The 6,000-nt window shown below is 37.3% G+C and overlaps 1 protein-coding gene across 7 annotated transcripts in view; it reads right to left on the reverse strand.

Annotated features, from left to right (window-relative positions):
* Positions 1 to 4,825, reverse strand: part of LOC142164705 (uncharacterized) — a 28,075-nt gene extending 23,250 nt beyond the window's left edge. For all 7 annotated transcript variants that reach the window (XR_012695629.1, XR_012695627.1, XR_012695630.1 and 4 more), the window contains exon 1: positions 4,269 to 4,825. The gene's annotated coding sequence lies outside the window, so the exon portion shown is untranslated. The remainder of the gene's footprint in view (positions 1 to 4,268) is intronic.
* Between the last annotated feature and the right edge of the window lie 1,175 nt (positions 4,826 to 6,000).

Consider the following 6,000-nt stretch of genomic DNA (forward strand, 5'->3'; position numbering starts at 1 on the left):
ATACTACACTCTGCACTCTTTTGTGTAGACCCTAGTGTTGTAGACTTTGGACCGCGGTGGGATTGCTAATTCTTGTTCATCAGGCGATCCGAGGTAGTCCTGCAAGCATCCGCAGGCCTTGGCGTCTCCTTCCATCTACTATTCCTGTTTCTTTCATGCATTTCCAGAGACAATTTTGTATTTATTTCTTTCAGACCTATATTTGTAGTGTTCTTAGACTGTCTGTGAAACTGTGACACCAGTTCTTGGTAGTCGAGATTCAAATAGTTGTATTGGATTCATGTTCTGATAGCTTATTGCTTTTTCTTCCGCTTATGTTAAATTACGCTATTTAAATGTTATTACTTCAAAATTGTTAATGAATATAAAATGGGTAAAAAGGGAAATTGTGCAAATAATTGGCTTTCCTAGCTCATATTAGTAGGCTCCATCACAACTCCCGAGGGTAGAAAATTCGGGTCGTGACACTCAGGCTCAGGCTCGGGCTCATCATTCGCACAAAACCATCTCTCAAACCATGCAGCATAATTTGGATCCACTTCTCCTTTTGTAAGATCCGGTACCTGGGTGTCACTTTTCAGATATCGGCAACCATTCCAAGCTCGTTGGACTAAAGCCTCAGGTAGTGTTGCTTCTGGGTGTAGCTCAATGACTTGGGTACTTAAATCTATATCTTCGTGTACCACTTGATACCTTCTGAGTTGCCTTAGGACTCTTTGCGGTGCATATGGTTGAATACTTCTCAGGCCCATCATCATTAAGTATCATTTTGAAATTGTCATGTATATGACTTCCGTTATCGGAAGCCACCCTATGGTCCATTCAACTTGACTTTCTTTTAGAGTTTTTAAATGGGATACCCAGGCCTCAAACCCTTTAGGAGATTTGTAGTCTTCCACCCTTTCCTCATAATTCTTGATGAAGTTGTTCCCGTCCGAACTATAACTCATGAACTTGGGGTGGTGGCAGAGATATTCGATCAACCACATTTGAAGAAGAATGTTGCAACCCTCAAAGAATTGAGCCCCGGATTTGCACAAAGTCAATGCCCGATAAATGTCTGCCAGCACTAATGGAACAAGTGTGTGATCTTTCTTGGTAGTGAGGATTTGTGCAATTCTGGCCATGCGAGTATCTATTGTCCCTTTTGCATTTGGAAAGACCATGATTCCCAAGAATGCCACGATGAAAGCGAACTGACGATAAATCTGCCAAGTGCTTTTATCTTGTTTGTTGTTTAACCCCTTTTCATGCGTTTCAAACCCAGCTGAGTGCCCGAACCTGAAGTACAAAAAGTAGAAAGAACAACATTCGTTGATTACATGGGCCTTCTTCATTTGCTTCCTTATATTCAGAAGATCAAAGAACTTGTGCATAGAGGGAGCCCTCGGGAATATAAGTTGTTGTTTCCTCAAGTCCTAGCCAAAGTCAATGCATCCGGCCATTTCCTCCAGAGTAGGGGTGAGCTCGAAATCCGAGAAACAAAACACGTTGTGGAGAGGGTCCCAAAAGGTTACCAGGGCTTTGATTAAATCCTCCCGGGGTTTGATGCTCATGATGTCTATAAGGGGACCCAACTGCTTTTTTACCCAATTCTGGCCATCTTTATCTAAATCATTCCACCACATGCGAAGCTGCAGCTGAGCCTGTTCTATGACCAACTGTGACGGGTTCTGAACAACATTCATTTGTGACGGGTCCTAGACAGTATTCATTTGTGACGGGTTCTGGACAGTATTCATTTGTGACGGGTTCTGGACAGTATTCATTTGTACCTGTGGGGGGTTAAGGTTAGGGTTGACTCTTGTGGACTCTTTTTGCAAAACAAGTTTTTAATTTCTAAATAAAATCAATGGACAAAGACCCCTTTTATGCTACTTTTAGTAAAAATGGTCGTTTTTGTAAACATGGCCCCTTCATAATTCTAAACAAATTTTGAGTCCGGGGGAAAGTATTTTATGGAAAAAGATACCTTACAGACAGACTTGCCCGTTCTTCCCGAAAATTGCCTTTCGACAATTAAAAGATAATCTAAGGCTATTCCGGTAAGAACGACTTAAAAATACAACTGAAGTTGGGTCGGCTTACTCTTTTGACCAAAGCCCTAAACTACACTTTACTTGATTATTTTTGTAAAAAATGAGGTCGAACTTTATGTGGGTTGCCTACGTATTCCACATCCGGTGAGAATTAGACCTTGATCAATTTTGACATAAAAACATGATATTTGACTCACTTTTTTTTTAAATACATTTTCCTTTTATCTTTTTTTTTTAAAAAAAATGGTAGAGTTTCGAGGCATTTTCAAATACCGAAATTTTCAAAACCGAGAGAATTTTCTATCCTACCTCACTCTTGGTTTTTCTCTTTATTTCCTTTCCCTAACTGATCAGCATGCAAGCCGAAACAAATAAATATTCACATAGCACGTAGGATGCAACAGGATGGTCTTTATTTTGGGTACATCTGTCCTAGACGGATCGAACCCCTGTGTTGAGTCCCCAAGGTCAAATGCACGTGATGCAAATAAACGTTTCTACTAGGGATCCGGCATGAGGTTATGTTATTCTAGGTGTAAAACCTGAGGTTGTGTTCCAGACCTGGCTTACCCGGATGGACAAATTCGAGTCGAGGAGGGGGCAATGTACCGGGAGCACGAAAGTCTGCCCGACCTTGTTGCTTGCCCGGCCCCGTTCTATTTGGTAAAACTCTAACAGAAAAGTGGGTCACGCGAACGTGAGCACCGTTTTTAGAAGACTCAGAAGGGAGGCGTAAGAGGACATTTAAATACAGTTAAAGTAATATCAAAGCGGTAAATGAAAATTATCACATTAAGTTCACAAAATACAATAATATCAACAATAAAGCCAAATAAAAATCACATTAGCAAGCTCGAATTCTTGAACCCTGAACCAGAAGTTCTGGGTTCTTATCCCCAGCAGAGTCGCTAGAGCTGTCACACTTCCTTTTTTACCACCCGAGGGGGTATAAGGGAGTTTTTTCAATTAAAGTGACATAAATCGAAATGGAATTATTTTATTTAAATTTTTTAGAGTCGCCACTTGGAATAATTTATTTTTGGTGTCTCAAGTCATCGATTTATTTTTAAATCTCAAATCGAGGAAATTTTCGACTTTATTTAAAAGTCTGCGAACCAGAAATTCTAGATAAGGAATTCTGTTAACCCGGGAGAAGGTGTTAGGCATTCCCGGGTTCCGTGGTTCTAGCACGGTCGCTTAGCAATTTATACTTGGCTTAAATTGTTTAACTACTCATTTTAGGACCTATGCGCATTTATCCCTTTAACCGCTTTTCGTTGCTTGATTATTCGTAATTAAAGAATTATCTAAAAAAAACGAGTCACGCGTACGTGTACTCATTTCGTTTGACACGTAAAAAATCATGTCACACGTACGTGTCCACAATTAATCACGCTTTATTAATATTAAGAAAGTTTGATTGAAGTTGCGCGAACGCATACCTCGATTTGTTTTTTTAGAATCATAATTATGTCACGCGAACGTGTACACAATCATGATGATAGATTAAGCAGCGCGCCGAAAGCTTTCTAGCGATTGAAATATTTGATGTCCATTAATATGCCAAGGATGGGCTAACTACATGTACTTTGGAAAGATTGTGCAGTTTAAAGAATGAGACTTACTACAATATTCTGTAATTATTAGATAATAGAGCACATAGTCCTTAATTTATATTAACACATAACAAAGACAAAGCAATTTTTTTTGTTCGATATAGTTGCACTTCGAAATATTTTTATTTTTTTTGGACTCTCCAATAAATATGCAACAATCAGCAAATAATATTGTGATGACAAACAACTCACACCTACAAAATGGTCTACTACAAGGAAAAGCAAGGTCAGCTAGTTTACATCTCAATCTATTGGTACATGTTCAACTTTATAAGAAATTTACAACACCAGCAGTAAATAATTCTCACGCGCCCAAGATGGCAGCTATGGACTTTGAGTACGGAAAATCAATCTAATTCTTTATTGTTTTACTACTCCCATAGTTCAAAACCAAGTTACATCTTCACTTTCTAACAACTTATTTCATAGATGAACAACATCATACATTATTTACACCCACTACAGAAGAAACTTGGCATTCAAAGTATACTAATCTCAAATTTCATGACAGAGTTTTAGTTCAAAAAATCGAGAACATATAAATATATAACACCAAACAATCAGATTTTTATTTTATAGATTTGGTATATAATTACACAAGAATCTGACATACCCGATAATAGAAAATCGGCAGGAACCGACCCCAAAACAAATCTGAAATAGCCTCGACTAGAGCTCAGCAACGATTCCAACAGCTATCCGCAAAATTGAAGACCAAATTGGCTTGCCAAGAACACAGAAATAACAAAAATTTCTCTAATGTTTATAGCTTAAAGTCGAATTGGGAACCAACGCTTAATTTCAAATCCTATTGTCTGTAGGGGTGAAGAACTTGATAACTAAAGTTTCAGTAGAAAAGGATTACATTTGTATCCAAAATGAGGAAAAAGACCAGAACACATTGCCAAATATTTTTGAATGAACTCTAGCTATAAGGTTGACACAAGAAAAAGCAACATTTTGCTCTTGTGGATCTTCTGAATCCTCAAATAGTTCCATAAATCCAAATGATTGTACCAAGGTATATGCCGAAAAAAATGGGAAAGGCTTTTGTCTGTTTTGGAGAGGGGAAAGAGCTGCGAGGTTTTTCTCTCTAGGGAGGGGGGGTCTCTCAGCCGTTGCTGAAGGGAATTCGGAAGGTCCTCTCCCTGTTTTAGGTCTCTTCATGTATTTTTTATATTAGAGTGTAGGAGGTAGGGTTTTAATAAAGGAGAATGAGTATTTGGGTAGTGGGCTGAGATTGTATGGGCTTGGGTAATTTGGGATTTTTTGACTTCAAATTAAGCTGGCCCAGACGAAATTGAAAGATCAAATCTACTTTTTTTCTTTGTCTTTCTTTTGATTTCAAAAATCTAATTAAATTAACTAAACAAGCTAAATAAAATCCTAAATTAGGCTCTACCTTAAATTATTTTGTAAAGTTAATCTTACTTATTTTTACTAATTTAAAACTAATTAATTTAAAATTAAAAGCTAAAATGTGGACATGACTATTGCAGTAATTTTTTGTGATTTTTTGTTTCAATAAATGCAATTAAACTATGAAATTAAATTCCTAAATGAAAATTAAACCTAAGAAGGCATGAAATTAAAATGTGATAAATTTTTATGATTTTTCTATGATTTAAAAATACTAAAAATGCATGAAATGCAACTAAATAAAGAAAAATTTCTAAAGTCCCTCAAAAATTATTTTTGGTTTATTTTTAGGAGTTATTTTCATGCGGGCCAAAAATTAGGTGCTCATAATTATAGATCGGGTTGCACACCGTAGCAGGTCTTATTGGCTTATTTATTTTGTTAATCGGATTGCACGCCACAGCAGGCCTTATAGGCTTTATATTAGCGCTTAAGCAGTATCCGCCCCTCCGGAGTCTGACATACCAGTAGTGAGCACAGGCACAGTGATATCTACACGTGCTTTGGTAAGGGGCATTGATGTCAGGCACTCGTACAGTGCTGAGTGATTGTGTGTATGATGAGTGGGTAACTGAGATAGACAAAATGAGTAATCTTAGAGTATCAATACCTGTGAATATCACTGTGATACATTATATTTGACATGCATATTTGACATGTAGGCATAGAGATGTAATATTTCTCATGTTAGTTGTACTTGACATATTTTTATCAGTGTTGGGCTTTAATTATTGAACTTGAAAGCATGCCTAAATTTATGTACCCTGAACGAGCTGATTATGGAAATTCTCTGAATTATTTATTATCATTGTTATTATCTTACCTGTGTTGTCATTATATTGGTTCTGACTGTATCCTTCTGAGTTCGCCATTGTTTTCAGCCCAAGGTTAATCTGGTTACTTATTGAGTACATTGGATCTGTTGT

This window comes from Nicotiana tabacum, chromosome 10 (assembly GCF_000715075.1).
Source record: "Nicotiana tabacum cultivar K326 chromosome 10, ASM71507v2, whole genome shotgun sequence".
Taxonomy (NCBI): domain Eukaryota; kingdom Viridiplantae; phylum Streptophyta; class Magnoliopsida; order Solanales; family Solanaceae; genus Nicotiana; species Nicotiana tabacum.